Genomic DNA, 7616 nt, shown 5'->3' with positions numbered 1-7616 from the left:
ATGTTTTGTTGTTGTTGTTATTATTATTATTATTATTATTATTATTATTATTATTGTTATTGTTGTTGTTATTATTGTTGTTATTATCTATGCCAATGAAATACATCAATTTTATTCACATTTTTCCGTCAGACATCAAGAAGGGAGAACAGGTGTGTGTGTGTGTGTGTGTGTGTGTGTGTGTGTGTGTGTGTGTGTGTGTGTGTGTGTGTGTGTGTGTGTGTGTGTGTGTCTTAACTCCCACATCTGTCCTACTTCTCTTGCATGACAGGTGAGAGAGAGAGAGAGAGAGAGAGAGAGAGAGAGAGAGAGAGAGAGAGAGAGAGAGAGAGAGAGAGAGAGAGAGAGCAGGTGTGTGATTGTGATGGTAGTGGTACGTCTATAACAACAACAACAACAACTACTACTACTACTACTACTACTACTACTACTACTACTACTACTACTACTACTACTACTACTACTACTACTACTACTACTAGAGTGAAAATGAAGTTATAATTGTGACTTTGATAATGATGATGATGATGATGATGATGATGATGATGATGATGATGATGATGATGATGATGATGATGATGAAGGAAGTGGAAGACAGTGATGAAAGAATAACAAAAAAAATAAACTAAAGAAAACAAGAAAAAGAAAGAAAAAAAACAACTAAACACTGGAAAAAGAGGAAAATAGAGGAAAATGGAGGAAAATGGAGGAAAAAACAAGAATAACAAAGAAAATAAGAAAAGGAAGACAAAAAACAACTAAACAGTAAAAAAAGAGGAAAAGAAAGAGGAAAAAGGAAAAAAAGAGGAAAAAGGAAAAAAAGAGGAAAAAACAAGAATAACAAGAAAAACAAAACAATGTAACAAAGAAAACAGGAAAAGAAAGACAAAAAAAAAACAATCAAACACTAAAAAATAAGGAAAAAAGAGGAAAAAAGAGGAAAATAGAGGAAAAACAAGAATAACAAGAAAACAGAACAAAACAAAGAAAACAAGACAAAACAAAGACAAAAAAAATAACAAAGCACTGAAAAAGGAGGAAAAAGAGGAAAAAGGGAAAAAGAGGAAAAGAGGAAAAAACTAGAATAACAAGAAAAACTAAACAAAACTAACAAAAAATAACCAAGCACTAAAAAAGAGGAAAAAACAGGAAAACAGGAAAAAAAACAGGGAAAAAGAGGAAAAAATGAAAAAAAACTAACAAGAAAAAAAAAAAAAAAAAACAGAAAAAACAAAGACAAAACAACAAACAAACACTCGCAAACACAGAGAGTGACGTGATATCAATGTTTGCTTCACTTGAGGAGGTTCGAAGCAGTGAGTGAACCTTCGAGTGCTTCATTGCTTCACTGCTTCACTTCTACAGGTCAAGATGGGTTCCAAATGCTAAAAAAAACACCCCTTCTTCTTTTTTTTTTCCTCTTATTTATCATTTTTCCTCTTATTTCTTTCATTTTTCATTTTTTCTTTTTCTTTTTCTTATTTTTCTTGTTTTTTTCTTTTTCTTTTCCTCTTCCTTCGTTATTTATCATTTTTTTCTTTCTATTTCATTTTCATTTTCATTTTCATTTTCATTTTTCCTTTTTCTTTTTCTTCTTTTCTTGTTTTTTCTTTTCTTTTCCTCTTCCTTCGTTATTTATCATTTTTCTCTTATTTTCTTTCTTCTTCATCATTTTCCATTTTCATTTTCCTTTTTCTTTTCTTTTTTCTTTTTCTTGTTTTTTCTTTTCTTTTCCTCTTCCTTCGTTATTTATCAATTTTCTTTTATTTTCTTCTTTTCTTTCCTTTTCTTTTTCTTTTCCATTTTCTGTTTTTTTTCTCTCACTTTTTCTTTCTTTTTCTTCTTTTTCTTCTTTTCTTTTCTTTTTCTTCTTTTCCATTTTCTTTCTTTCTTCATTTTTCTTTCTTTTTCTTCACGTTTTCTCTTTTCTTATTTTTCTTCATTTTTTTTTTTTTTTTCTTTTCCTTCGTTATTTATCATTTTCTCTTATTTCCTTCTTTTCTTTTCCTTTTCTTCTTTTTTCATTTTCTATTTTCGTTTTCTTTTCTTTATTTTTTTTCTCTCGTTTTCTTCAGTCATCACATTTTTCTTTCTTTTTCTTATTTCTTATTTTCTTCTTTTCTTTTCTTTTCTTTCATTTTCCATTTTCTGTTTTCGTTTTCTTTTCTTTATTTTTTCTCTCGTTTTCTTCACAGTCATCATATTTTTCTCTCCTTTCTTATTTTTTTTTTCTTTTCTTTTATTTTATTTTTCCATTTTTTTCTTTTTTTTCTCTTTTTTTCCCGTTTATTTTTCTTTTTCTCTTCCTCTCTTTTTCTTTTTTATCTTTTATTTCTCTTTTCCTCTCTTTATTTCCTTCTATTCCTCATTCGTGGATTCGGTGCTGTTATTATTTGTAATTCTTGAGAGAGAGAGAGAGAGAGAGAGAGAGAGAGAGAGAGAGAGAGAGAGAGAGAAAGAGTTTGTTGTGTATTTATATAAGAAATTAATAATATTTATGTATGTATGTATGTATGTATGTTTTATCTACTTACGCACACACACACACACACACACACACACACACACACACACACACACACACACACACACACACACACACACACACACACACACACACACGCACATAAAGCTTTAATTTCATTATTCATTACAACATCAAAATTTTATTAGAGAGAGAGAGAGAGAGAGAGAGAGAGAGAGAGAGAGAGAGAGAGAGTATAACCTTCACTGTAAATCCACACTTTAATATATAAATAAATAAATAAATAATAAATAAATAATGTAAATAATAATAATAATAATAATAATAATAATAAGTTAATTAAGACAGAGAGAGAGAGAGAGAGAGAGAGAGAGAGAGAGAGTGTATGTGCGTGTGTGTGTGATATAAACTTTAATTTGTGTGACATGTGTTCTATTTTAATACAATATAAAGACAAAATGTTATATAGAGACCTCTATTTTTGTACTTCATGTTGAGACTTGTTATCTCTCGCCGCGGCTCAGAGAGAGAGAGAGAGAGAGAGAGAGAGAGAGAGAGAGAGAGAGAGAGAGAGAGAGAGAGAGAGAGATGGTCAACAAAGACGAAAGAAATATTTGTATCTATTCAAGTGACGTTTTATTTCAACCTGTAGTAGTAGTAGTAGTAGTAGTAGTAGTAGTAATAGTAGTGATCTGAGTCTTGGTGGATTATGGAAAATTGTGGATTACATGGTGTCCTTCAGTGAGCACGTAAAGCAGCCTGCACAGTCTTGATCAGCCTGTATTACCACTGTGACATTGTTCCACCATGACACGTGTTAAGTGTACAAGTAAACATGCATGCAGAAGGACACAGACAGACACACGCGCCTCTGTGCCATAGCAGCGCCTCACCAATCTTACATTATTCAGGGTATCTTAAATTATTCCCGCAAATCAAAATTATGCCAGATTACGGAATTCCGGGTTTGTGAGGGCCAACCTGTAGTAGTAGTAGTAGTAGTAGTAGCAGTAACAACAGTAATAGAGGTATAATATATTAATAATGATAATAATAATAATAATAATAATAATAATAACACTAATGATGCAATCTTAATAATTATTCATGACATAATTTGGTCCATCCCCAGCAGAGCAGATCTAATTCCATCAATGGCCACAAAGTGCGTACAATAATTTACTGCTCTGGGTACGATACAGCCACACACTCCCGTCTGTTTCCCTATCACTGACGAAAATGAACAATTAACACCATCATCACCATTACATTAACTATTAACTGCCTCAAAATCCATAATCAGCTTTATCACGCCGCAGTGTACGAGAATTGGTCCTTCAGGGTACGACGTCCTAAAACTACTTTTTATCATATTACAGAGTGAAATTTTTGCTTTTCCTATTTTCTATATAGGAGAGAAGGCCAGCTAAGGGCAAAAAGTATTATAAAAAGGTCCATTTGTTAAAAAAAAAAAAGGCCACGATGTAAAATATAGCTAAAAGACCACAATATTTAGTTCTAACGAGGATTTAAGACATTTATGGGGAACTGATGAAAAAAATGCCTGAAAGTTACAATATTTACGGATTACAGCTGAATGGTGGAAAAGAGAAGCAGAAAACCATTAATTTCCTCTTCATTTCTTCATATAAAACCAACTCAGCGATAATTTCCCTTTCATCTCTTCACATACAGCAAAACCCAGCGATAATAAGAAAGAAAATAAACTTCGACAAACTGATTGGTGGAAAAGAGAAGCACAAAACCATGAATTTCCTCTTTATTTCTTCATTTAAAACAAACACAGCGATAATTTCCCTTTCATCCCTTCATATAAAGCTGAGTAGAAATTATAGCGCAAACATGAATGCCGCACTAGTTTGTCACGCGTAGGTTGGCGGAAGCTCACCTCAAGGCAGTCATGAACCCTCAGTGCCCACGTAGCCTTGGAAGTGGGAGGATATGCTACTCTGCGTCTCCTCTATTTCTCTTTCTGGTAAGTATAGCTATGAATTAATGGTGCCTGTGTGTTGTGCCGTCACTTATCTATCTACTTATCCCGTGGTTAGAGTGTCGGTTAAGTATTTAAGTGGGAAATGAGGTGAAAAGTGCTCAGGTGACAGGTGGACGGGCACGGCAGGTGTGAAAAGATATTGGCGGGAAATTTAAGTCTTATAATTAGTTTGTAAGTGATATAGGAGAGTGTTAAGTGCCCCGTGGTAGTGCTGTAGCGTACTTAGATGCTTGTTAGGGTCATGATGGTAAAGTTTAAGGTCACAGGGAGGGAATGGTAAGGTCAGGTGAGGAAGGAGAGAGGTGAGCTTATCCTTAATCCTGACCTTGACTTGAAAATTGTACCGTATATTTGACAGATGATTTTATTTTTAATCTTGATCTTGACTTAAGAACGTACCTTATTAAATTTTATGCTTACCTGGTTGAGCTTATCCTAATCTTGATCTTGACTGTTTTGTTGCCTTTTTTCATTTATTTACTTTTTCGCAGAGCTGGACTTCCGTACCTCGGTCCACACCTCCGCTCCTCCGTACCTGCGGACCACCAAACGAGGTGCGGAGGTCCGAAGTGCGGAAAGGCGACATTGTAAGTCCGTACCTCCGCACCTGAGACAGGTGCAGGAAAGCCAAATTTTATATCCGTACTTCCGCACCTGAGATTTTCAACCAGGCATGTTTTCCCGCCATTTGAGTGACGTCACTCATTCAGGTCTGAGCATGCTCTCTCTCTCTCTCTCTCTCTCTCTCTCTCTTTGATGATTATAATAATAATAAGTTAGAATGACATTCAGTTACTGCTAACCGTACATACATTACAATGATTGCAAGCATACATAATCCTCATTTTGTTATATATATATATATATATATATATATATATATATATATATATATATATATATATATATATATATATATATATACATATATGGAGCTCTGATGTATTATTGACTTGTATTATGTTTGATTTTTTGAGGTGCGGTCTAGATTTCTGAGGGCGCTTTACTAGGTTTGGATACGGTACCGGAGGTGCGGAGGTGCGGTACCGGACCGAGGGAAAAAAAAAGATTAGTTTCTGAAGTACAGGTACGGACTATCTGCGTTAGGAGGTCCGGAGGAACGGCACTGCCCCGCCCGATGTCCAGTAACGCGCCCACCTCCGATTTTCGTGAGTCATTAATTACTTATCTCACTTGAAAGGTCGAGAAAACTCAACTTATTTTGCTTATAAGATCGAGAAAACTACTTGTCTCACTCTGCTGGTACGACTTCGCCTTGCTTGCTTACTTTATGACTCCACAACCTTATCACCTACTTTACTACGACTCCACCACCTTATCACCTACTTCACTACGACTCCACCACCTAATCTCCTACTTTACTTACTTTTCTACTTGTCCTTCGTAGTAGTGTGGTGATGACATTCGTAAAGACTGCAAGGGAAAAAGAAAGGTGTTATGTAGAGAGAGAGAGAGAGAGAGAGAGAGAGAGAGAGAACCAACAGCAACAAAACACAAACACAACAAATATAAAAAAAAAAAACAAATAAACAAACACCACCACCACCACCACCACTATCATCATCACCATCATCAGCATCAGCATCATTATCATCATTATCATTTTTAGTGAGAGCGAGGCGAGTTATTGGCACACATAATGCAATAAACTGAGATAAGAGGCAGGAATTAATGAAGGGAATGCTGCCTTATTTATTTATAATTTGGCAAGTAAACAACGAGGGGGGGGAGAGGGGAGAGGTGAGGGGAAAAGAGGGAGAGAGGGGAAGAGGAGGAGCGGTGAGGGGAGAGTTGAGAGGGAGGTGAGAGAAAAGGTGGCAGAGGGAAGGGAAAAATGGGAGAGTTGAGAGGAAAAGGGAGGGGAAGGTGGAGAGAGAGGGGACGAGGAAGAGGTGAAGGGAAGGGGGAGAGGTGAGGGGAAAAGTGGAACAGAGAGGGGAAGTGGAGAGGTGAGGGGAAGACTGAGAGAGAGGGAGGGGAAGGAAGAGAATTGAGGGGAAAGGGGAGAGAGAGAGAGAGAGAGAGAGAGAGAGAGAGAGGGGCGAAAGGTGGGGAGAGGGAGGGGAAGGGGCAGAGGGAGGAAAGGAGGGAGGAAACTGAGGGAGAGGTGAGGGGAAAAGTGAGGGGAAACAGGGGAGAGCAATTTAATACGCAGAAAAGCTTATCAGTAACACATTATAAATATTTACTTAACTTGTATCTACTTTTTATCACACACACACACACACACACACACACACACACACACACACACACACACACACACATCTCTTTTTTTATCAAGCTTTATTTCAATTAACAAGCAATTTAACACCATTGAAAGGAATTATGAGTCGCCTTGCATGATATTGAACCCCATAAAGCAGAGAGAGAGAGAGAGAGAGAGAGAGAGAGAGAGGTTTATTTTTCCCATGGTAATTAATAGTACTAACTTTCTCCTTTCTAATTAATTTTCATGGTGTGTTTTCCCATATACCTGTGAAGAGAGAGAGAGAGAGAGAGAGAGAGAGAGAGAGAGAGAGTAGTAAAAATAGCCATTAATTTCGGGGGAAAGTTACAGTTTAAGAAAGTAAATGTGTGTGTGTGTGTGTGTGTGTGTGTGTGTGTGTGTGTGTGTGTGTGTGTGTTTCGTTTTTGTTATTGCTGGAGGAGGAGAAGGAGGAAGAGGAAGAGGAAGAGGAAGAGGAAGAGGAGGAGGAGGAGGAGAGAGAGAGAGAGAGAGAGAGAGAGAGAGAGAGAGAATGATGAATAGTGGTAATAGTTGTAGTAATGGTTGTTAACAAGAATGACTAGTGTATCTCTCTCTCTCTCTCTCTCTCTCTCTCTCTCTCTCTCTCTCTTATCTTCAAATCCAATTCTTCTTCCTCCTCCTCCTCCTCCTCCTCCTCCCTCCTCCTCCTCCTCCTCCTCCTCCTCCTCCTCCTCCTCCTCCTCCTCTTTAACGTTTCTTTAATCTTCTTTGTGTGTGTGTGTGTGTGTGTGTGTGTCTGTGTGCATGTGTGCGTGTGTGCGTGATGCCACAAGTTTATTGGATAACTTTGCTTCTTTCCCTCAGATAAAACTTAGAGAGAGAGAGAGAGAGAGAGAGAGAGAGAG

The 7616-nt window shown here is 36.7% G+C and overlaps 1 protein-coding gene across 1 annotated transcript in view; it reads left to right on the top strand.

The window, feature by feature from the left end:
• LOC123499721 (kin of IRRE-like protein 2) overlaps positions 1-347 on the top strand; it is a 72465-nt gene extending 72118 nt beyond the window's left edge. Inside the window, exon 17 of the mRNA XM_045248142.1 lies at positions 133-347. The gene's annotated coding sequence lies outside the window, so the exon portion shown is untranslated. The remainder of the gene's footprint in view (positions 1-132) is intronic.
• Positions 348-7616: the final 7269 nt, after the last annotated feature.

Source organism: Portunus trituberculatus, chromosome 8 (genome assembly GCF_017591435.1).
Source record: "Portunus trituberculatus isolate SZX2019 chromosome 8, ASM1759143v1, whole genome shotgun sequence".
NCBI classification, from domain to species: Eukaryota; Metazoa; Arthropoda; class Malacostraca; order Decapoda; family Portunidae; genus Portunus; species Portunus trituberculatus.
Note: the sequence above shows the minus strand (reverse complement) of the source record. Positions and strands in the feature narration are given on the sequence as shown.